At 42.3% G+C, this 25,778-nt stretch overlaps 1 non-coding gene across 1 annotated transcript; it reads right to left on the reverse strand.

Annotated features, from left to right (window-relative positions):
• Nucleotides 1–1,155: 1,155 nt before the first annotated feature.
• Nucleotides 1,156–1,230, reverse strand: Trnat-ugu (transfer RNA threonine (anticodon UGU)). Its single transcript has one exon. It is a non-coding gene; the product is annotated as a tRNA-Thr (tRNA).
• Nucleotides 1,231–25,778: the final 24,548 nt, after the last annotated feature.

The following is a 25,778-nucleotide window of genomic DNA, read 5'->3' on the forward strand; positions in this document are numbered from 1 at the left end:
ATGTTCAAATTTAGGTCGACCAATAAGGTAAGGAATAAGGAACTTCTTTGGAGAATCAACGAGGAAAGGAATATATCGAAAACAGTTACAAGAAGAATGGGCGGGATGGTAGAAATAGTAGGGTAGTGGGGATCATCATTCCACTTTTGATATGAAACTGATATGCAAATTAATGAAATTGATCAAATAATAACCCTCGCCCACACCGCCCTCGCCCTCCCGCCCAGAACCTCCCAACACCGCCCACCCCCATCCTCAACAACCCAGACCACTCCAACTCTCAAGCCTGGACGACGTCAAGTGTTTTTCTGAGCCTGCACTTTAGACCCAACCTCCTCCCCCCTCCCCTCCCTACTCTAACCCTCCCCTAATCAACCCTATTGGTGCGAATTTCGAACTTCAGTGGGAATTTCATTGGCCCAATGCTGTGCCGTCGTCCCACTCCATCTCTCCAATCGGAAATTGACGGGAAATATAAATTGGCATGCCCTTTCCGACATTCGAACCCCAGTCCTCCTGGGTGGAAAGCCAAAGTGCACCCCCCCCCCCTAACGCAATTAACTCACCAGAGGCGCTTAGCATTGAATGGAACTTAAAAATGGTGGGGCCTTTTCTAGGACTCGAACCCAGATTCTACTTTATTGGAAAACCCAAATGTAAACCACCTACAAAACCTGGAAACCGTGTAGATGTCGGAGAGGAAGGTTAGGTTAATGTACTTTCTTTATTTTGGTAGGGAAAATGAAGTAAATATCGGTCCTAATTATGTAATTAAACGCAAATATTGGGTCTAATTACACGACTATATGCATAGCGCTACACAAGGACTGCATAAAAGCGCAATGGAACGCTAAAATTGACGATTCCATACAACTGGTACTATCCTGCTGCGATAAATTTCGCAATACCACTCGAAACTAGCGGACAACTCTAGCCTACACTTAGAAGCTGGAAGGGAAACAGACTCCAGTGTAAAGTACTATCTTAATTCTTATCCTGCAACCCAGGTAACCAAAGCCAATACAAGCCATCACAGCTGATAGAGAAAAATGCGTCACAATTCTAATTACACTTGGAAATGAAATGATAATTAAATGGATACCCTAGCTGCAAACAGGCGTTGATGTACTTCATTGGGGACATGTTGAAAATATGTGCCCCGACCGGGACTCGAACCCGGGATCTCCTGCTCACATGGCAGACGCTCTATCAATCTGAGCCACCGCGGGCACAGAGGATACTGCGTCTGCAGGGACTTATCCCTTGCGCGCTCCCCGTGAGATCCACATTCCCAACATGTCCACACCACTACATTCGTAGTGCGCCTAATAGATGTTTGCCCATCATACTCATTCGAGTCCAGGTCGGGGCACACATTTTCAACATGTCCCCAATGAAGTACATCAACGCCTGTTTGCAGCTAGGGTGTCCATTTAATTATCATTTCATTTTTAGCAAAGCTGCATGGTCATCCACGGTAACTGTTCTTTCGGGAACAGATACTACCGCCATATACACTTGGAAATGGTTGTGAAAAAAACAGCACTAATAATGAATTGGTTATAATGCAGCACATGTACTGGGGAAGTCGACCTAAAAGACTGCAGAGGGGGCATTAGTTGAACGTGCTTTCTCCTAGATAGGCGTCCACAGATTGCCGAAAATTCTAGGGCTTCTTTCACCCTTCCATCTTTTTCCCCCCCTCTCCCCAGCCACATACAGTGGTCTGGGGCACACAGGCATTTTCAAATGGTCAGCCACTCTGCCTCGCAGCACATGCTGTTCGCTGTCCACCTTGAGACGATGGTGCTTCACCGACACTAAAGCAGCGATAGGGCGACGCACCTGTGACGGTTACCTGACATAGACTAGACAGGCCCCCAACGACTCCAACAGGCCTCTCGTTCCGCGCTGGAAAACATTTCGATTTAACGTCAAGAACTATTTCCTGCAAACTATTAAAAGTATTTCTACAGTTCTCGGGAACGGTGCCATTGGTCCGCAGCACTCGGCTTTGCACCATCTGGCCGCTGCCTTAGGGCGACACTCCCACGCCAACACAGTAGCGTGTACAGTTAACTAAACAACATGAGCTAAAAGGACGGCTGCCTCAAGTGAAACTTGTTCGTCTAAACATATCAATAGAGCCCCCATGTACTGCCCCCTAGGCAGAGCGTGGCTGTGTCTGCCGAGTGACCACCGCAAACACGTCCCTGCTGCCGTCCCCCTTTGCTGCCGCTGAGTGCACTCGGCCTTGCGTGGCATACATTTAGAGGACACAAAAAGGAAATTTACTAGCATAAACCAAGCCCATCTGGAGAACGCTCCAAATGGCTATTTCAAAAGCCGGCTGCTTGCGAAACAGAAAGCCCCTTCCGCATGAAGCAAGCACAGCCGCACGCTGGCATCCCTCAGAACCATGATAAATGACTGTTATCCTGACCGAGGGAGAGCGGTGGTCTATTAGGAAACTCGCCCACCGTTCTGTGCTGGACAGTTTAACAACGACTCGACTCCTACAATGATGCAACTATTAAAAAAGAAAAACAAAATCGCGCCAGTAATAAATAAGGAAAAAAATTTCCACTATTTCGCTGCGAAAATTACCGATCACCGCAGAATGCCCTCATTCCCTCGAAACAGTTATCAGAGTAAAGAGAAAGAGAGAATTGAACCCTCAAGGAAAAAAACTGTATATTAAGCAATTTCTTTAACTTTTTGAACAAATAGGATAGGATTTTTGAGTCTACAGACACACATGGGTCGCTGATAGTGTTACACTTTCAAGCAAAAATGCTGTTCGAAATACTGTCCGCAATCTGCAATCATATCTATCCATTCAACCATCTTGATATGAGTCACCTTTTTCCGAACCTATCTGCTAAGGATCCCATATATCAAGAACTGCAACGCTGTTTTTAGACACCCCCTCTACATCTTGTAACTGCTCCTACGTCTAATCCCTTATCTCCCTGCAGTTTAGTCCATGTGATCTTCCCAATTTAAGTCTGACCTGTACGGATGCCGGAGAGCACTATATCTAAGACCTTCGGCATCCTGCGGGGAAACGAGACGAGCTTAGTTAATGCGTTTTGACCAGTCGGTGGAAATGCGAACATGGTGTCAAAGCTCCGCCAATCATGTACAGTGCGTAAGGCCAGCGCAAAACGAAGCAAGACGAGGTAGTAGAAGAGATAGTACGAGCAGCTGCGGTGATATTTCTTGTTGGGAAAATTATGACTAGACATCATACAGTACATGGAGGAAGGAAAAAGGTTTTGCTACTGCATTGCGACACATCTCCGAACTACACACATATACTGCAGTCCGAACGAGATCTGTGTCTCTCAGGGTGCATTCATGTCTATCACCCAAACGTATGTGTCGATCCTATTATATATACAGGCATTGGTTCATCATCGAAAACGCTTCCACGGACTGGTGTAAAGTTTCATCACTTGTACTGTAGGATGACCATATCAAACAGACTATAAGTCAGACTAGAGAGTTCTTTTGTTGTTCCTTCATAAACAATTTAATGCCTGTTTTTCCGGTTGTAACTCATCAAATCAGTGTACACCGATATACTCGTAGTTTTTTCTACCATGACTTAGACATCTGTGTCAGCTTCTGCTAAACCGACATTAACACGTTTCGATCCTCTGGCTCTCACAGAAAACTGAACATCGCATGGCATAAGCTGTACAGCTACGACAACACAGGCTGGTAGAAATAAAACACAGATACAATGTTTATCATTGACAAAAAAGTGGAAGACATCGCAACTTATGGAAACTCGAAGAGTTTGTGGTATTGTAGAGAGCTTCCAACAGCTATTCGATGGTGATTACCTACACAGTTAATCTCATCTTTGTAATCGACAGGGAAGCGGATGTCTTGGTGCTCCATTTCGAAAAGCGTGTTCTTTCATTTTGTAGTCATGTTTATGTTTACTGTTCCGATGTTGACCATCGCCAGAAGGTAGCTCAAATGAACAGAGGTCCTGTTATCTTATTGATTAAAAAAATAAAAACGTGTGTAGACCATCGCAGCGTATGGAAAGAGTACGAGTATGTTCCAATGAGGAACGCTTCCATACAACTGTGTTAACGTGGTGACCTCTATTTAATTCCATGTTCTACAGTGACAAGTAGCCGGTATCCAGCCTTCCGCCAAGGCTCCCTCCATCTCAACGCAGTGGTGTCAGTGAAACATTGTGTGGCAATTAACTACATACCCAGACGACGGTGGGGTGGGGAAGGTACCATTGATATGGGGCGATGTGCTGTAATACACACCACAATTGATATCGGAAACGAATACTGTCTATGTGCCGGCATCTAGCATATGTGGCGATCCTATTAAATATATAAAGGTATTTATCCACTGGAGCAGGTGGACAGTGATCAACGTCGCTTGCACTGACCGGTGTAAAGTTTTATTGCCTCTATTATATGAGAACCTTCTCATACAGGTTATCAGTCGCAGGAAGAAGGTCGCCCGCATCTCGTGGTCGTGCGGTAGCGTTCTCGCTTCCCACGCCCGTGTTCCCGGGTTCGATTCCCGGTGGGGTCAGGGATTTTCTCTGCCTCGTGATGGCTGGGTGTTGTGTGCTGTCCTTAGGTTAGTTAGGTTTAAGTAGTTCTAAGTTCTAGGGGACTGATGACCATAGATGTTCTAAGGGACTGATGACCATAGATGTTAAGTCCCATAGTGCTCAGAGCCATTTGAACCCAGGAAGAAGGTCCATGTTGTGTTTTTTAATACATCGCGTTTTTGCTGTAACACACTTTGTACACTGCCATCCATTTAGTTTATTTGTTTTTCTTTCCGCCACGACTTCGACTCTGTATCATTTTCTAAACTGACATTAACACGGCGTGGTCCATTGGCTCCGCCAGAAAACTAGACATCACACGGTGTAAATCATGTTGGTGCAGTGGATCCCACAACCCACCCACCCACTGGGTGATTGAAATAAAAGACAGTGACAACATACAGAATCTGGAAGTGTTCTGAGGCATTGTGGAGCGTTTCCAAACTGCTCTCCGAAAGTGACTGACGACCTGTACATTGAAACTCATCGTTCAGAGTGACGGGATAGCTGATGGCTCTGTGTTCCATTTGATTGATTCCTCATATTGCATCCATGCACGTGATCACTGCTTCGGTGTTAGCGATCCCCAGAAGGTGTTGCCTCCTCCAACAAGACTCTTTCTCTAACTCAAGCAAGCGATGCCATTCAATCAGTGTGTGGTAATCAACTGGAAAAGATACCGTCGATGTAACGTAATAATAAGCATCATAGTTGGTAGTGCGATCAATGTTAGCAATTTTATCGTAATTTCAACACCAACCAATGGAGCGGCAGCATGCTTACCAATTTCTGTATCATCGTTAACAGTCCCTCTACTACTTTGCGAGTACCATCGCAAATGTAAGTAGATGACTGTGAAGAATGTTCATTCGTTGTTAATTCTAGAACATATACACCAAAGTATACCAGACAGCGACTGCATACCTCTAGCACTTCATAGAGTATAACTTACGATCTTCCTCTATGCGGATGGGAGTCACAGGGTATTCTCGCATTCCTAAAATAAAGTTAGAGACTGAAAGATCTCCTCGCATTGTCTTTGACCAGCGCTCCCTGCAGCTGACCAGAAGTAGACCGCTAGATTCCATATCACATGTAGGAACAATGTGAGCCGAGGCTGCAACTGCTGTCCTGTACCCATCCAAGAGCACAAGATTTCTCCAGATGCGCGAATGTCGAGTAGGTTAGCACACCTTTTCGGTGTAAAGTAGATATGAACTGTTAAGATATAACAGACTGTTAAGAACTTGAAACAGGTGATTTTTATGTATGATGCAGCTCCAGACAGACGGAGTTAGTTGCGTTTTATGTAAATCAACAGCGCTATCGATTCTAGTGTCTGGGGTCATTACCAAGAAGGCTCTTGTAACAGAGAATATAAACACATGCACTCCTAAGGCTACAATGTTCTACACTTGAAACGCGCTATCATGTTAGATTGCTGCAGTTTCCAACCTACTACTCATATGGAATGCAACGCAGTTACTATCCCAATGTATGAAATACATTTCCTGCGCATGACATACATTCTCCTCGCCGGTTTCTCTAGAATAAACTATGGTGGTAAACTGTAAAATGGAAAGCTACTTCCTAAAAACATCGATTCCTAGTGATAAATGTACATATAGCTTTCCAGAGGCGCGTAGCCCCCACTATCCACATCCGATGACGGTTTAGAAATTATACTATGCTCACATCAGTCCTATATAAGAAGATATTTAGTAACGGAGAAGGCCTCTTACAAAAAAAGAGATGGACACATAGCAGCGGTGTTTGACATGTGAAATTACGCGCCATGCCACCACTAACTCCGTAAACAGGACATCTGTCTAGCAGATGTTCACATGGTAATTGTAGTACCTCACAAACACCTGGCGCTAACTTAGAATCACCGTAGTTATGAAACTAATACCCCGATTTTATGCCCAAGATTCAGCTTGGGAATGGAGTATGTCACATAAATCTTCTTTCGTCTAGAGGAATATGTTGGAACAGAATGGAAATCCTGTGATGACTGAGAGGTTTGCTGTTAACGATCGCAAGTAGACAGTGCGCTAAGTCACACAATTAACACGCAGTTTTATGCGAATCGAATGCAGGTTATGTCTCACAACTGAAGCATCCAGACAGAACAATGGAAAAAACGGCCAAAGACCCCTCAGCGACATGTCCCCCTCTTTCTAGAATGCATCATCAGTCTGCCATTAAATCGTACATTGTTACTACTCCATCTCAACCAATCACTCCACCGACTCTCTGTCATCCTTAAACGCACATGCAAGTAACTTTAGAGGCAGATGGTTCTTTTTCTCCATGAAAATGTCAAAGACAGCAGTGAACTCGCACACGTCACTGTTACCTCAATAAATAAAGTTGCCTCGACGAAAAATTAAAGATAGTCTCCCTGGTTCATGGAGCTTCCATCTCGCCATTTTCCCATATTCCTCTTGCTGTCGTATACTTGTTCCCATGTAGATGAATGGCAACTGAGGAGGATTTTTCAATACATTGCTCTTGTTTAACTTCTGATTGCTTCATCGCTTCAAATATCGTGATAACAAAGTCATTAAGATGTGCTACATTGCCCAGCAGAGCTCCAATGCAATACTGGCATGGCTTGCTCTGCATGGCCGACAGCCCCCCACCCCTCCACTCAGCATCTGGTAGCAGCAGTTGCCTAACCTTGCTGGCGCAGACCTTCCACAACTGTGCTGCTTTCGTGTGGCCACCTCATGCATCATGGGACACGCCTACCCACAACCCTGTGGCCTGCTGCGCACCTTTCAAGAAGAAACGTGCCACACCACGTGAGCTCTTAGACCTCAGGCGGCCTAACAATACAACCGTAACACATGCACACTCGGCCACAAGTTTGGGGGTTTGCTAATGACCACTTGTCTGCCTCCATCAGGGTGGGGGGGAGGGGGGAAGGGGGGGAGCGGCAGCCAGCAGCTGGATCTGTGTACAATTCCTTACCACCAGCAACAGAGTTGTTTTCGAAGGTTAGCGTCTTAATGCACACTTGTGTCCTCAGGTAAGCCGGCCGGTGTGGCCGAGTGGTTCTAGGCACTTCAGTCTGAAACCACATGACTGCTGCCGTCACAGGTTCGAATCCTGCCTCGGGCATGGATGTGTGTGATGTCCTTAGATTATTTAGGTTTGAGTAGTTCTAAGTTCTAGGGGAATGTTGACCTCATAAGTTAAGTCCCATAGTGCTCAGAGCCATTTTCCTCACGGAAACAGCAGAATATATTTCGAGGTATGCAGCTGGCATTGGGTGCGTCGGACTATCCACATGTCTCAGACTGAACAAAGAGTGTTTTCCTAAGGCTAGCAGCTGCATCTAATTTGCCATCCACAGGATGCCGACAAACACAGGATGTTTTCTGAAAGGGGCCTCTACTTGTTTCACAGAAACGTTTTAGGTCTCCCACAGCAACTGCCTGCACCAAGAAAAAAAAAAGTTAGCATCTTCCCCCTCATCTCTATCCTGATGTTAAATAGTCCAGCGCAAAGTGGCAGGCGAGATACCTAACAGACTGCCGCTCTCCCTCAGTTGGGACAGCAGTCATTTATGAGTGTTCTGAGGGATGCCAGCGTGAGGCTGCACTCGCTTTATGCGGAAAGGGGCTTTCTGTTTGGCAAGCAGCTGACTATTGAAACAGCAATCTGGAGTGATCTCCAGGTGGGCTAGGTTATGCTACTAGTTTCCTCTTTGTGCTGTCTAGGACTATTGCTTCAAGACATGCTGCATAGGGCCGAGTGTGGACAGTGGCCACAAAGGGGGATGGTAGAGTGGGGCACGTCTGCTATGAGTTGTCGCTGGATACAGTCGCTCTCTACCTAGGGGGTGTTGTGTGGGGGCTTTGTTGCTATATTTTAGACAAACAAGTTGCACTTGTTGCGGCCGTCTTTTATCTCCTGTTGTTTAGTTAATTATACACGCTACTGCGTTGGGGTAGGAGTGTCGCCTTAAGGCTGTGGCCAGATTGAGTGCTGCAGACCAACTAGACCATTCTCTGGAATTAGATAAGTACTTTTAACAGATTGCACGAAAGAACTGTTAACATTAAATAATGGAGTTTTGCAATGCAGAACGAAAGGCCTAATTGAGGCGATGGGGGCGTGCCTCGTCTGTGTCTGGTGCTGTCACAAGTGCATCACTCTAAACATTATGGGCAGCTGTGTCACTACAGGTGAACAAGTTGCACTTGGGAGAGCCATCCTTTTATATGATATTACTTTGTTAACTATACCTGCTTTTGCATTGGTGAAGTACCATTGCCTCAAGGTGGACAGTGGACAGCACGTGCCACTAGGCAGAGTTGCTGGCCGTTTGAAAATGCCTGTGTGCTCCTCCACATTCGCCCCCCCCCACTCCCAGTAGGTAGATGGAGGGGGGGAGGGAGGGTAGAACAAGGGAGGGAGCAAGAGCTCCTCAATTTTCGGCAGTTTGTGGACGCCTTTCGAGGAGAACGCACATTCTAATTCCGCCCCCTTTGCAGTCTTTTAGGACAACTATTTTTCCAGTACATGAGCTGCGATATGACGTCTTCATTATAAGTGCTACTTTTTTCAAGACACTTTCAAATTGTAATTGGAACTGTTACTCATTTTTCTGTATCAGTTGTGAGAGCATGTATTTGCTTCGATTACCTGGACTGCAGGAAGTTTTTTGAGCAGGCATCTGATATCAGAGATAAATACTTTTTGCTTCCTCTCTGTCCACCAGCGTCTCATCAGATGAATGTATAGATTCGAATCCTGCCTCGGGCACGGATGTGTGTGATGTCCTTAGGTTAGTTAGGTTTAACTAGTTCAAAGTTCTAGGGGACTGGTGACCTCAGATGTTAGGTCCCATGGTGCGCAGATCCATTTTTGAACTCTCCAAATCTGAACCCAATCGAACAAATCTCGGTTGTGACTGAATGTAGCATCAGAGCTCATCGCCGCTCTCCCCGGAAGCAACGGGTATTACGTGACTTGTGAGTGCAGATGTGGTGCCAACTCCCTCCAGCGACCTATAAAGGAGTCATTGCTTGCATGCCACGACGCAGGGCGACTGTTACCCGTGAAAAGTTTGGACATATTTGGTAGGTGGCCGTAATGTTGCTGGCTGACCTGTGTTTATGATTGGTATTAAAAGGAAAAGGTACCAAACAATGCCGTCGATATAACTGAAATATTTATTCAAAAATAATCACCACAGGTCTCAGCGCAACCGTCCCAGTGGGGATTCCCTTTCCCCAGAATTCTTGTGGCTGTGACGTGAGCCAGTGCTCCTCTATGTGCTTCAGATCGTCGTTCAAGTTGAAGCACTTCCTGTAGAATCAAATCTTCAATAAGCAGTCCAGGAAGTTTGCTCTTGATAGACTTGGTAGGCAAGAGAGTGTCTCACAGTACACAGCAATGTTAATGGGATGTTAATGGGTATATTCTTGTTCCAGGACAACGATGAGCTCTGACCTCGTTCGTCAAAAGAATGTAGTATCAAATGGTTCAAATGGCTCTGAGCACTATGGGACTTAACTGCTGAGGTCATCAGTCCCTTAGAACTTAAAACTACTTATACCTAACTAACCTAAGGACATCACACAACTCCATGCCTGAGGCAGGATTCGAACCTGCGACCTTAGCGGTCGCGTGGTTCCAGACTGTAGCGCCTAGAACCGCTCGGCCACTACGGCCGGCAGGATGTAGTATCACCTCGCCTGCTGAGGACACAGAGTTGAATTTATCAGTAGGAGTAGGCGACACTACTTTCGCGTCCATAGATGTCTCACTACGTTATCCCAAAGCGGCATAAGAAAATTTCCGCCGTTCTGGTTGTTGTGATGCTTCTACCTTTTCATTTGAACACTTCTATGATCGCGTTCTTCAAGTTCAATTCGAGAAGAAACGTCTCCCGTGGCTACAAGAGCCCTCTGTTTCATTCCTGGCTGTACTTGAATGGATACTAATTCCTTTCTCCAGATGAACCCGCCATCCACAGTTTCGATACGTATCTTTGCCGAATCCCGCGATATTTTAATGCTGTACGGAGGCCTAATCCTTCGTCACTGTCGAAATTCTGCATAGCCCACAAAAAATCGGATTTATTCTTTAGTGAGTGCATTTACATTACCGCATTTACGGTCTTCATGTTGTGTGTAGCCCATCCAACGGCAATAATGTTAATTTTCTCTTCGATACTGGCGGAGGATCGAAACGAGAACGAAGAATTGGGACTTCGATCCTCCTTATGAGATTGTCGCGCACTTCTTTCTCGAAGAAGGAGAGAAGTTTCTGAGGCCGATAAAACGAAGGAAAGACGCAGTTGCCAGTGGGGACGGAAAGCGTCTGGGGGAGGGGCATCGGCAGTTGCGGCCACCTGCGCGCGCACCAGAAGAATGGTGGTGGCAGGGCGGGACGGTGTGGCGTGGCGTGGCGTGAGGGTGTGTGCGCCATGAGAAGGAGCAGGTGCCGGCGGCGGGCGGAGCGCAGACGAGCTTGTTACCGGCCGACGGCGGGCCGCAGTGGTTACCCGTCTAAGTGCCTCCCCCTGTCCGACTCAGGCTCGGCACGCCCACCTACCTGGTTCCGAGTATCAACTGTCGCAGCCACATTCTGCTAAACGTATTTTAGCACTATATGTGTGTCGAATTTCATGTCCATTTCAGTAAAATTCTCATGGGTAACAGTTCACGTTATAACGTCATATAATTTCCAAAGTTTCGCCTACTACTGAAAGGAAAATCCATTTGCACCTCTATCAAGTTTTCCTGCCATGGTACTCCAAATGTCGGCAGTAGAATGACACAGGAGAAATTTTACTTATAAGCACTTTGATTCAAAGTGGTATCTTAATTGCGGTAGGGAGCTGGTGTCGAAATGAAAGGTTGTTGTTGTTGTTGTTGTTGTGGTCTTTAGTCCTGAGACTGGTTTGATGCAACTCTCCATACTACTCTATCCTGTGCAAGCTTCTTCATCTCCCAGTACCTACTGCAACTTACATCCTTCTGAATCTGCTTAACGTATTCATCTCTTGGTCTCCCTCTATGATTTTTACCCTCCACGCTGCCCTCCAATGCTAAATTGGTGATCCCTTGATGCCTCAGAACATGCCCTACCAATCGGTCCCTTCTTCTTGTCAAGTTGTGCCACGAACTCCTCCCCTATTCTATTCAATCCCTCCTCATTAGTTACGTGATCTACCCATCTAATCTTCAGCATTCTTCTGTAGCATCACATTTCGAAAGCTTCTATTCTCTTCCTGTCCAAACTATTTATCGTCCATGTTTCACTTCCATACATGGCTACACTCCATACAAATACTTCCAGGAACGACTTCCTGACGCTTAAATCTATACTCGATGTTTACAAATTCCTCTTCTTCAGAAACGCTTTCCTTGCCATTGCCAGTCTGCATTTTATATCCTGTCTACTTCAACCATCATCAGCTATTTTGCTCCCCATATAGCAAAACTCATTTACTACTTTAAGCGTCTCGTTTCCTAAACTAATTCCCTCAGCATCACCCGAGTTAATTCGACTACATTCCATTATCCTCGTTTTGCTTTTGTTGATGTTCATCTTATATCCTCCTTTCAAGACACTGTCCATTCCGTTCGACTGCTCTTCCAAGTCCTTTGCTGTCTCTGACAGAGTTACAATGTCATCGGCGAACCTCAAAGTTTTTATTTCTTCTCCATGGATTTTAATACCTACTCCGAATTTTTCTTTTGTTTCCTTTACTGCTTGCTCAATATACAGATTGAATAACATCGGGGAATGGTTCAAATGGCTCTGAGCACTATGCGACTTAACTTGTGATGTCATCAGTCGCCTAGAACTTAGAACTAATTAAACCTAACTAACCTAAGGACATCACAAACATCCATGCCCGAGGCAGGATTCGAACCTGCGACCGTAGCGGTCACGCGGTTCCAGACTGAAGCGCCTTTAACCACACGGCCACACCGGCCGGCTAACACTCCCTTCCCAACCATTGCTTCCCTTTCATTCCCCTCGACTCTTATAACTGCCATCTGGTTTCTGTACAAATTGTAAATAGCCTTTCGCTCCCTGTATTTTAGCTCTGCCACCTTTAGAAGTGTAGCAGATATGATCCACAATACTGCCGTCCAGTGGCCTTGATCTCAATTAGTTGGGGTCTCTTAGAAGATATTTCGAGCTTAAACATAATGGGTACGTCGAAGAGAATGACGAGAATATTACTGCCGTCATGGAAAAATGTATGAGGTTGCCCACGGAATCATGGATTTTTCCATGCGAGCGCCTCTTTGTCTGAAACAAATAGATGGCCTCGAATGTCTTTCTTGAGGGCTCTCAAAATATGCAACCGTTTGGGGAGAGATGGGTACTGTATGAAGGATGTGTAAGGGTTTCCCAACAGTGGAGTCTCGTATCTCCGCCCGTCTATCCTGCGTTAGGTTTCCGGGTTTCCTGTAATTACTTCAGTCAGACACCGGGTCTTACCTGGCCCACCCTTGTGAAACGAAACCCATACCTATGTAAACGTCGGAATATATTAGCTGCACATTTCGTCTTTAAACTATCACAACTGTGACGTTCTTGTAAAAGTGATCCAATGCTACTACTGTTATTACTACTATTCTTTTGTGTGATTCGAGGAGAGTTTTTCCATGAAGGTATAAGTGCTCTTTTTTTACCTTGCTGTTCACATTCCAGTATACATCTAACTATTAAACAAATCGTCATTTACGTCGCTGACGTGAAATACCACTTTTTCTTCGAAACTGCACTACTTATATTCGTTATCGACATGTAGGCAGCTTAAACTCAACAGACAACAGAATTTTCGACTTTCGCTCCAACCTGACAGAATACGTCCACATCCTTTCCGACAGCTCTCTGATTCGGTGTAGTACCGACAGGACTGGTTTCTATAGACACTATTTTAGAACTGCTGCTTCGACATGAAATCGCCCTGTGTGCCTAAATCAAGTCTGTTGTAGCAGTGGTATACTGATTCGAGATTTCTGTGGTGTTTCCACGGACCACACTACTTATCGAAATGAGAAGTAGGCTGAAAACAGTGCACACAAAGCGTTGTTGCAGAATAACTGAAGGTAAGTTGGCTGTATCAGACGCTTGTATCAGATGATCTTAAACAGATAATAAATCTTATGTGGGAAAAAGATGAGTAGATCATGATTTTTATAGAAGATAGCATTGCTGAAACTACACCACCTTGATGTCATCAAACAGTTGCTTTACTAATGCAGAAGTGACCGAGAGTACCCGAAAAAAGTGAAATTAAAAGCAGTTATGAAGACATGAAGACTCTGTGTCAGCAGATGTTGCAGGTAAAACATTATCAGTCAACTACATGCGAACATTTTGCGTAATTTTTATTTTATGTATTACATATTTGTTATGGAAAATTGTCAGAGATGTGCTTCGTTTATCTTTACGATTAAAGAGTGTATCTAATGCTACCTTTAAAGCGACTGTGATCGACATTCGGCAAGTTTAGATTGTCGTATCTTGTGAATGCCACCAACGCTTAAAGAAATACTAAAATACACTTACAATATAGTCATTAACTGAAGCAGCCATTCATAGAGTACAGAGGACATTCACTTTTCATCTCACCTTAGAAACAGAAGAAATCTAAATATCGATGCTCTATAGTCGGTTTTGTGGAACGAAAGATCTGTATCAATACGTGGCAGAATTAGCCGAAAGTTTTACATTCAAGATTAACTTGATTTTAGGTCTAAAATTTCGATCACGGTCTACCTTCACATTTATCCACTCTCGCTTGCTGCAGAATTGGCTAACGTTTGATACACAGGGTAACTTTTATAAAACAGAAATGTAAACTGAAGATATTGTAACAATTTCTGTGGCATGATGCTTGAGAACTATTAAGGCACTGTGGTGGATGAATAGTTTCAAACACACAAGTTTCACATTGACTAAAAACCTTAAATTCCTCTGCTAGACCTATAGTGATTAACTAGGGTGACGTTCTCGCTTGCGAAACTCTAAAGAGGGATAGTAAGGTTAAGAAAACGCAGTAGGAGAATAGCAGAAAAACAGTTCTCTAGCATTGGAAAGTAGAAATGAGGTTAAATGTTACAAGTGGACTGATAATTTGTTTCAATTTTAGATTGAAACAATCCTATAATCGGAACTGTGTAAATGAAGCCGGACTTACCAACACTTAGAGAGCGTAGGTATCTCATATTCGTAGTACGAAATTAGGGGAAGAAAATCATGCGTTACCTTCCCTGCAACTCCTTTAATTAGTCATGTCATTTCATCCCCGTAATATCTATCGCATGTAGTTATTGGTGCTATTTGAGCAAAGAGAATACGGTGGCCGCCACAGCAGCATGAGTCTTACCAACGATAATAGAATACTTGTTGGGTAGTTTCTTTGCAACGATATAAGAAAAGTTTTTTAAAAGTGTTCCATGGTCTTAAAGCATAATCAAGTCGGCGAGAAAATTATAAGCATTCTGAGGAGAAATATACAAACGTGCTGCAAATTCTTTTCTTTTATTCCCTACGTTGCCATGAGAAATGGAACTTCCATTGTGTTATCCAACTCCCTCGTTTTTGTTACAGAATTTGTCCCCTGCTTTTAAAGGCCTTAATTTGCATAACGGTGTTATGCAAATGGAACTTTTAATACCAGAATGAAACTACAACATAAAATGTTAATCTCTTCTTTCCAAATAAATACACATCAGAATTCGTGCAGTTCCGTCATCAATTTCGAGTCTAAGCCACGTGCAACCCAAACCAATTTGTGTCTTGTGTCTTCAGTCTGACAGACGAACGAAAAATAATGACGTAACACACAAAATAAAATTAAGGTAACACTGGATATTAGTTTCATATTCGTCATAAATGAAACACAGAAACCTAATATATGTGTAAGATGTATAAACGAAGTTATATTTCAATCCAAAGTTTTCATCTTTTTCCTCGTCTCACAAAAAAATTGAACTTACTTCACGACCGGTTTCAGCAACCGCATTTCGTTACCACACTAAATGAAGTTTCTGTTATAGAGTGTGTGATTATTGTATCATCAGCTACAGGGCACACGAACGGTTTCAGCAATAGCATTTCGTTACCACACCAAATGAAGTTTCTGTTATAGAGTGTGTGATTATTGTATCATCAATTACAGGGCAGTGTTGCAAATACAGTTATAATCTGCAGCCAATGTCACAGTGTTTGTGGCCTAAAGTGGTCGGGAATGGAGAGGAAGGAAACTTATTTTCGAGCTATGCATATCAATACAGGCATTAACAAATGTTAACAGTAGAGGACACAAAGTAAATCAGCATATAAATGAGGAAAGTTTTATGAGGGAAGACAAAACTGAATTTTAACGACCAGATGTCAATGAATTTTTATGCTAATCGTTTCAAACGTTAAACGAATTTAAACGTAAATGAAAACGAAATGGGAATTAATTACTTTTTAAGGCGTTTCATTTTCACTCCCTGATGAAGACGCAGTCCTAAAACACAGAACCAGCTTTAATATTATCTATCTTATTGATGATGTTTTCTGTAAGAAAAGGCGTTGCAATGACCACGGTCATCCTATCAATATGATTTATTACTATTCTGCCGTGCGGGATTAGCCGAGCGGTCTAGGGCGCTGCAGTCATGGGCAGTGCGGCTGATCCCGACGGAGGTTCGAGTCCTACCTCGGGCATGGGTGTGTTTGTTTGTACTTAGGATAATTTAGGTTAAGTAGTGTGTAAGCTTAGGGACTGATGACCTTAGCCGTTAAGTCCCATAAGATTTCCCACACATTTGAACATTTTTATTACTATTCTCGAGCTGATGTGCGACATAACATCCGCAGAATTCTAGTTTTGCTATCGATATACTGTCATAGAACCAGTATTTTGTGCACGTAAGTATCGAATTCCTTCTACAAGTACGGCAGAGAAAGTCTCATAAACATAGCGGCACGCGAAAGTTAAACAGAAGATCATCCCTAAACCAACTTCCAATCATTCTGTCAGCGAAACTATTAATGGCTGCTAGAGAATGTGGTAGACGGACATCTGTGAGACTGTACCTACCCTTTGATTACATTATCTTCCGGCCTGTATGTAATGTAGCTTCAGAGTCACTGTTATTTAAAGCTCTTTATTGAGGTATTAAACCAGTGAATTATATCAATTCATATGCTGCTAAGAGCTTTGTTCTAGAAATTAAGACAGTAATCGAAAGAAAATTGCAAATTTATACATCTATGTACTCCCTGAGCTAGAGTAACCAAACATTGGATCCTGATCGTATCACTTCATACGTTCAGAAGTAGTCTATTATGCACAAAATGCACATAAACGCGCACACACACACACACACACACACACACACACACGCACGCACGCACACGCACACGCACACTTCACTCGTTATTTCCCGATGATTGTAATACCTGGTGCAGCCTTTTCCCAGTACGCCTTCTTTTAAATGAAGTTCCAAATTCAAGATGAGTTTCTAGTGCGTTTTAGTATGAGTTTGTTTCTATAGCTTCCCTTATATTCCACACCTAACAGAACACGAAAATTACTCAAACGTTATCTGATTTACGTCAAGCAGCTGGAATATGCTGTTACTCTATGATATCGGAGACAATTATGACATGAGCTAAATTCTCTTTCTCTCAAATAGTGCAAATGAGACAAAATAATAACTTCCGTGATTCGTGAATCGTCATTTTTCCCCAACCATTACTGGAACACGCGTAGCATATTTAACTGGGTATTCTAGTATGGGAACGCAGCTGTGTCAGTCATTTTACAACCAATTTGCGTATCGCTGCAAATGTGCTAGATGACCTATTGAAACTTTTATATTGTTACTACATTTTAAGTCGCTTTTTGAACACAAGGTATAAAAAATAAGATTAATTATAGAATGAGAAAATATTTTCAACACTGGATGTCGCAAGAGTTAAAAGACATGGTAAATCATAAGAGGAATGCTTATGGCGTAGCAAAATATGCAAAACATGTAATTTGATAAGAAACATATTTAGAAACTGTCATTAAACCTAGAAGTATTTTAGGAATAAAGAAAGTACTTGCTATAAGTTAATAAAGTAAATAAATTTTTTGAACAAGTATGCGAACGTTTTAGATTTGAGTGAGTATGTCCTCTATGTCGGGCAATACATTTCTTTACTGATAAACGTCACTTCCACTTAAGCATTCTTTTTATTGAAACTGACGCGGAACATTGTTTTGCAAGTATCTTAAACTTCGTCCTAAGTAAAGAAACATATCAAGCGATTTAGACTGATATATTCGTAGTTTTTATTACATCCCACACTAACCCTTTGTTTCCACAGATTGTTTGCAGCGATGTTGCGTTGTCTTTCTGACGTGTTCCGAGAGCTCGAACGGAAGTCGAGTTCACAGAAAAGGCTGTGATGGGAAATAATCGGCTTCGGCATTCTTCTTTCATTCCAGACGTTCTCTACAATGTTTGTATCGAGATTTCTCTATAGGCAGTCCCACAGGTAGATTTCTTGACTTGCTAATAATACATTCATCAGAGCATGTCGTAAAGAAATACTAACTACGTAGAACGAGTCTGCACTAACTATATCTGATAAAGAAGCATATGTGGTCTCCCCACCTGATCCCTTTCACTGTGTAGCGGAATTGTAATCCTCCGACCATAAATCATATTATAAAACTACATACGCCAGTCAAAGAATATCTTCCCGATAGATATCACTAGACAACGAAATGAATACATATCGACGATTTTAATGTGACTGATCGCATTACAGCCTTTCAAGGCTATTGTGAAACTAGAATCATTATGAAGTCTGCACTATCATGCATTTCCGAACAGAAAATCCCTCGAAACATTCAAGCAAAATCTAGGTACATCAGAGGGATAAACACTGGCATCCGCATGTGACAAATCACGCTATAGCTAGTTATAAACAGGTGGCTTTACTCGTCAGACGACCAGCAGCTGTAGTCTCACAATGATGACACTATGCTATACGACACCTATGGAAAGATTAAGAGAGATTGGACATTAACGCTGTCAAAAGATGATCATAATACAGAACGTGATTATAGCTGAACATATCATACGTAGTAATGAATGTTAATAACGTTACTTTATGGCATAATTTGCGATACTATGTTTTTGAATGTCCTTTCAGTCAGTTAAATTATGTAGGCATATAAGAAATACAAAAAACTTCCGAAATACCTTGCCTCATAAGTTCGAGCTTGGTCTAATTTCAGATATCATGTGAGACGAATATATAGTTGTCCTCACTGGTGTCAATACAACAGCCTCTCCACTAATTCAGTAGCTAATTTGAACCATTGCAGAACTATAAGTACTCTATTTATTTTCTTTCTTTTAAACAGTTTCACTGATTTTGTGATTTTTAGATGTGTAAAATGTTGCAAACATTTCTAATGACAATTAATTCTGTCATCTGACTGCTAATGTTATTTCAGTGAATAAATGTACATTCTTCTGTTTCTTCGCTCAGTTAACAAAAATATCATCTATATAAAAATTCTCACGGACATTCCAACATAGAATTGACTAGCGAACAGCTGATGACGGGACTGAGCAGTGTAAAGGCAGTCGATCGTGGCATTTCAAATTATTTGAGGGAAAGGCAGTATATTCTGTAGAAATAAGTGTTTCTTGATAGCAGCGACTAGAAGCAGTTCGGAAGAAGAGTATGACCAAGTCGCAAGCCTGACGTAGTTACATGGGACTTGGAAGTGTAGTCGGAACAGTCGCGAATGCATTGTCAATCCGTGAAGAGTGTAACTTAATTATGGACCATTTTGTTTATATCTCAACAGTGTTAGGGCCAAGATTACGAAAATTTAACTCGAAAGTAGTAATCAACGGGAGAATTCTACTCAAATAAACAATCAAGCAGTAATCCTTGTGGAAACTGAAAATCTCTGCTCACAATGTCGACCTGATGCAACTTGCATACCATGTTCTGAAATCCGTTAAAACTCATTTACGTGTGCTTAGCCGAAGAACAATACGCCGGAGCATCCATGTGTTTCATTTTATTTGAGCTTGTTGATTTTCATATTATTATCAAAACAGATATCACCATCTTCCTGAGTCCTGTAGGCTGCCAGGGACAATATCATGACTTTGATGACAAAAGGTATCCACCGGACTGGATTCCATTTCAAGGTAGGAGCATCTGTGACTCACTGAAAAGCTGTCAGCCGCATTCTCATAGCTGTGTAACACACAAACAAAATTTCTACAGCAGGTGACTTGTGAATGATATAAAAGACGATATTACTTTATCTGACCTAATGACTAAAGGTAGAGTATTTTGTGAAACAATAACAGTACACTGGTGACAGATAGTTTAAATTGAGATTTTATACAGAAATGTTGTTGTAAGACATTTGCATTCAGGACTACTTTTTACTAATGTTTTTCTGTTATCCACCCACACACTGACGGCTAACAGTTTACTGATAGAAGTCATCAATACAGAAGTGCCAATAGTATTTGTGTTAGTTTTATGAGCCCCTTTAGTTTTGGCAATACGTATTTCCCATGTAAAAGGGTGCAGCTCATAATCACTACAGAGTATCATTGCAATTATATTTTTCAAAAGCCTCTTAAAGAGTTAAAATCTAGAAGAAAAGAAAAACAGAAATATTTAATATAAACAAGGCATGATGAGAGGTTTAAAGGTACTGTCGAGCAAAGAATGGGCCTAAGAAAAGCAGAAAACTATCGCGATGGTCTGCAAGAAAATTTCTTCGTTGAACTATCCCATAACTATACTTGATTTACTAAAAGTGTGTTCCCTGCAATTTTTTAAAAACTTTTTTCAATTTATCCCGTGAAGCTCATATTATCAGCACATCTTTTGTCACAGAGTGACTAAGGTTTCATAAAACAAATTACTTTTTTACCTGTCATGCACAATACCTCAACAATTAATGATAAACGTGTCAAAGAGATACTAGAAAGCAAAAAAGGGGTGGTCCATTATCATTCCTACTGTAAGTGTAAAACTAACATTAGGTGCTATAGATAGACAGTTTTGTACAATATAGTACTAGGTTACTGTACTGACTACTTAACATGTAATTTGTAGAAAGGGGTCAGTAAAAAGAGAAATTTTGTTTGTTTGGATTTCCTGTTTCGCATTAGGCTACAACACGCAAATAAAAATGAAATCTGTTTATACAGTGAATCAAAAGCAATTAAGATTGTGTTCTGTTATATAAATGCTCAATCAATGAGGCTGGTAACCTGATATTCCAGGAACATAGGGTAATTAGAAACGGCCTTAAAAGCCTGTACGGGTGTCGCAGGATAAGTTAGCTGAGAAATACCTTTCAAGAAAAAATTCGGTACGTTGCGCAGTCTCCGAGTTAGAAAATATTTGGAAATTTGTGGTAAGGTCTTGTGGGACAAAACTGCTGAGGTCATCGGTCCCTAAGCTTACACACAACTTAATCTAACTTAAACTAACTTACTCTAAGGACAACACACAGACCCATGCCGGAGGGAGGACTAGAACCTCCGACGGGCGGAGCCGCACGGACCCTGACAAGGCGCCCTGGACCACGCGGCGGCGTCTCCGAGTTAATTAGCATTGAAGGAAGCCAATCAGACCGTAGGGCGCGCAGATTCAAGTAGCCCGCACGGTACATTTAGTGTCACTTGTTCCCGTAGTGTAGATGATAGCGCCCGAAATTGCTCAGCCTTATGCTCAGGTTCAATCTTTACTACAATCTCTTGTCCAATTTTTGTATTGCTCTCTTGTTCGGTATTATGAAACTAATTGAAGAACACCTTTGGCGATAAAGTCTCTAGAGCGCCGTTTAAGGATATAGGATACATATAAATGGTGGAAAAATCGAATTTTTTTTATGAATTTATTAAATTCTATAGTCTTTCCTGTCCGCCGCTCGTGGTCTCGCGGTAGCGTTCTCGCTTCCCGAGCACGGGGTCCCGGGTTCGATTCTCGGCGGGGTCAGGAATTTTTCCTGCCTCGAGATGACTGGGTGTTGTTGTGTCGTCTTCATCATCCTCATTCATCCCCATTACGGTCGGAGGAAGGCAATGGCAAACCACCTCCACTAGGACCTTGCCTAGTAAGGCGACGCGGGTCTCCCGCGTCGCTCCCCTATGCTCTGTAAAGAAGTATGGGACTATGATGATGACGATAGTCTTTCCTGATTACATTAATTGTAGTGTTTCAAACAGAAAATGACCTATATACGCCAAATTTTAAAGTTACGGTCCTGTGTGCCGCTACGCCCCTTTTGTTTCTGTTACAGAAACCAGTATTATTTCGAAAACTGTGAACCTTCTGTTTCCAGCGATGATCCGTATGATACTTTGTATATGTTGGTAACAGTGCAGGTTTCTAATGTCTGTTTAATGATTATCTTTGCTAGTATTTACTTCTGTTTCGCTGAAGTAGTTTGTTCACGTGTTACTGAGTGTTCCTTGCCCAAGTGCTACATATATTTGTGGAAATACATATCCTTCAGTGTGCAATAAATACGAAGTAGGCCACGCATCAAGAAATTCAATAAAAGGAAATTCCGTGGTAACCAGTTCACAAACAAAACAAGCCACACTGATTAAAGTAACCTATGTATCGGCTCTTCCTGGAAGAAACTCACACATGTCAGGGCCTCATGGTGATTCAAATTTTTGTGTTAACAATGACGCTGTTTTTAGTGGATTTGTTGTTGTCAATTTGGGCATCTTATCTTCTTTGATAAAGGGAGTGGCGAACTGTGAACAATGTGATGGTATAGGCTGCCCAGAAATAACTGAAGAACAAAGTAGTAGGAAGAGTTTAGGGTCAAAATTAGTCGCTCTGTGCAGATTCTGCAATAAATCTACCTAGAAAATGACTTCGAACATGGTACGAAATTCATAAGATGTGAATTAGAAGTTAGTGTACGTAATGCGTGCATTAGGAAAAGGAGAAAAGGGTGCTCAAACGTTTTGTGGTTTGATGGACCTTCCTCCTCCCCCCAGTAGGTTCAGCAAGTACATAAAAATACTTTTGGGTGCCTTGACGGTTGTGTCTAAAGCATCTATGAAACGTGCAGTAGAAGAAACTGTAAATATTAGTGGAACCAGGGACATTGCTGTTGCACTTGCTGGGACATGGCAACGCTGAGGACATGGTTCCTTGAATGGTGTTGTATATACTACTTCTCTGGAGAATGGAAAAGTTGTTGATATTGAGTGCTTATCTAAGAACTGCTCCACCTGCCATGGTAACACTGAAAGACATATTGAACATTAGTGTTCTGAGAATTATTATGGTTACAGTGGAGTTATGGAGTGTGATGGAGCTCTAAAGGTATTTCAGAGGTCGGTACCCGTTTATAACGCTAGCTATACGATGTACCTAGGCGATGGGGACCCTAAAGCTTTCAATAAAATTAATGAGTTCAATGTTTACAAGAAGCTAGGTAATAGACAGAGGAATCTTTTTTTTTTTTTTGGTCATCAGTTTATTGACTGGTTTGATGCGGCCAGCCACAAATTCTTTTCCTGTGCTAACCTCTTCATCTCAGAGTAGCACTTGCAACCTACGTCCTCAATTATTTGCTTGACGTATTCCAATTTCTGTCTTCCTCTACAGTTTTTGCCCTCTACAGCTCCCTCTAGTACCATGGAAGTCATTCCCTCACGTCTTAGCAGATGTCCTATCATCCTGTCCCTTCTCCTTATCAGTGTTTTCCACATATTCCTTTCCTCTCCGATTCTGCGTAGAACCTCCTCATTCCTTACCTTATCAGTCCACCTAATTTTCAACATTCGTCTATAGCACCACATCTCAAATGCTTCGATTCTCTTCTGTTCTGGTTTTCCCACAGTCTGCTGTACTCCAGACGTACATCCTCAGATATTTCTTCCTCAAATTAAGGCCGGTATTTAGTAGACTTCTCTTGGCCAGAAATGCCTTTTTTGCCATAGCGAGTCTGCTTTTGATGTCTTCCTTGCTCCGTCCGTCATGGGTTATTTTACTGCCTACGTAGCAGAATTCCTTAACTTCATTGACTTCGTGATCATTAATCATGAAGTTAAGTTTCTCGCTGTTCTCATTTCTACTACTTTTCATTACCTTCGTCTTTCTCCGATTTACTCTCAAACTATATTGTGTACTCATTCGACTGTTCATTCCGTTCAGCTGATCATTTAATTCTTCTTCACTTTCAGTCAGGACAGCAATGTCATCAGCGAATCATATCATTGATATCCTTTAACCTTGTATTTTAATTCCACTCCTAAACCTTTCTTTTATTTCCATCATTGCTTCCTCGATGTGCAGATTGAAGAGTAGGGGCGAAAGGCTACAGCCTTGTCTTACACCCTTCTTAATACGAGCACTTCGTTCTTGTTCGTCCACTCTTGTTGTTCCCTCTTGGTTGTTGTACATATTGTATATGACCCGTCTGTCCCTATAGCTTACCCCTACTTTTTTCAGAATCTCGAAGAGCTTGCGCCATTTTATATTGTCGAACTCTTTTTCCAGGTCGACAAATCCAATGGAAGTGTCTTGATTTTTCTTTAGCCTTGCTTCCATTATTAGCCGTAACGTCAGAATTGCCTCTCTCGTCCCTTTACTTTTCCTAAAGCCAAACTGATCGTCACCTAGCGCATTCTCAATTTTCTTTTCCATTCTTCTGTATATTATTCTTGTAAGCAGCTTCGACGCATGAGCTGTTAAGCTGATTCTGCGATAATTCTCGCACTTGTCAGCTCTTGCCGTATTCGGAATTGTGTGGATGATGCTTTTGCGAAAGTCAGATGGTATATCGCCAGACTCATATATTCCACCCCCCAACGTGAATAGTCGTTTTGTTGCCACTTCCCCCAATGATTTTAGAAATTCTGATGGAATGTTATCTATCCCTTCTGCCTTATTTCACCGTAAGTCCTCCAAAGCTCTGTTAAATTCCGATTCTAATACTGGATACCCTATCTCTTCTAAATCGACTCCTGTTTCTTCTTCTATCACATCAGACAAATCTTCACCCTCATAGAGGCTTTCAATGTATTCTTTCCACCTATCTGCTCTCTCCTCTGTATTTAACAGTGGAATTCCCGTTGCACTCTTAATGTTACTACCGTTGCTTTTAATGTCACCAAAGGTTGTTTTGACTTTCCTGTATGTTGAGTATGTCCTTCCGACATCCTATCTTTTTCGATGTCTTCACATTTTTCCTGCAGCCATTTCGTCTTAGCTTCCCTGCACTTCCTATTTATTTCATTCCTCAGCGACTTGTATTTCTGTATTCCTGATTTTCGCGGAACATGTTTGTACTTCCTCCTTTCATCAATCAACTTAAGTATTTCTTCTGTTACCCATGGTTTCTTCTCAGCTACCTTCTTTTTACCTATGCTTTCCTACCCAACTTCTGTGATGGCCCTTTTGAGAGATGTCCATTCCTCTTCAACTGTACTGCCTACTGCGCTATTCCTTATTGCTGTATCTATAGCGTTAGAGAACTTCAAACGTATCTCGTCATTCCTTAGTACTTCCGTATCCCACTTCTTTGCGTATTGATTCTTCCTGACTAATGTCTTGAACTTCAGCCTACTCTTCATCACTACTATATTGTGATCTTAGTCTATATCTGCTCCTGGGTACGCCTTACAATCCCGTATCTGATTTCGGAATCTCTGTCTGACCATGATGTAATCTAATTGAAATCTTCCCGTATCTCCCGGCCTTTTCCAAGTATACCTCCTCCTCTTGTGATTCTTGAACAGGGTATTCGCTATTACTAGGTGAAACTTGTTACAGAACTCAATTAGCCTTTCTCCTCTTTCATTCCTTGTCCCAAGCCCATATTCTCCTGTAACCTTTTCTTCTACTCCTTCCCCTACAACTGCATTCCAGTCGCCCATGACTATTAGATTTTCGTCCCCCTTTACATACTGCATTACCCTTTCAATATCCTCATACACTTTCCCTATCTGTTCATCTTCAGCTTGCGACGTCGGCATGTATACCTGAACTATCGTTGTCGATTCTGATTAGAACAACCCGGTCACTGAACTGTTCACAGTAACACACCCTCTGCCCTACTTTCCTATTCATAACGAATCCTACACCTGTTACACCATTTTCTGCTGCTGTAGATATTACCCGA

This window comes from Schistocerca cancellata, chromosome 3 (genome assembly GCF_023864275.1).
Source record: "Schistocerca cancellata isolate TAMUIC-IGC-003103 chromosome 3, iqSchCanc2.1, whole genome shotgun sequence".
In the NCBI taxonomy this organism is placed as follows: Eukaryota; Metazoa; Arthropoda; class Insecta; order Orthoptera; family Acrididae; genus Schistocerca; species Schistocerca cancellata.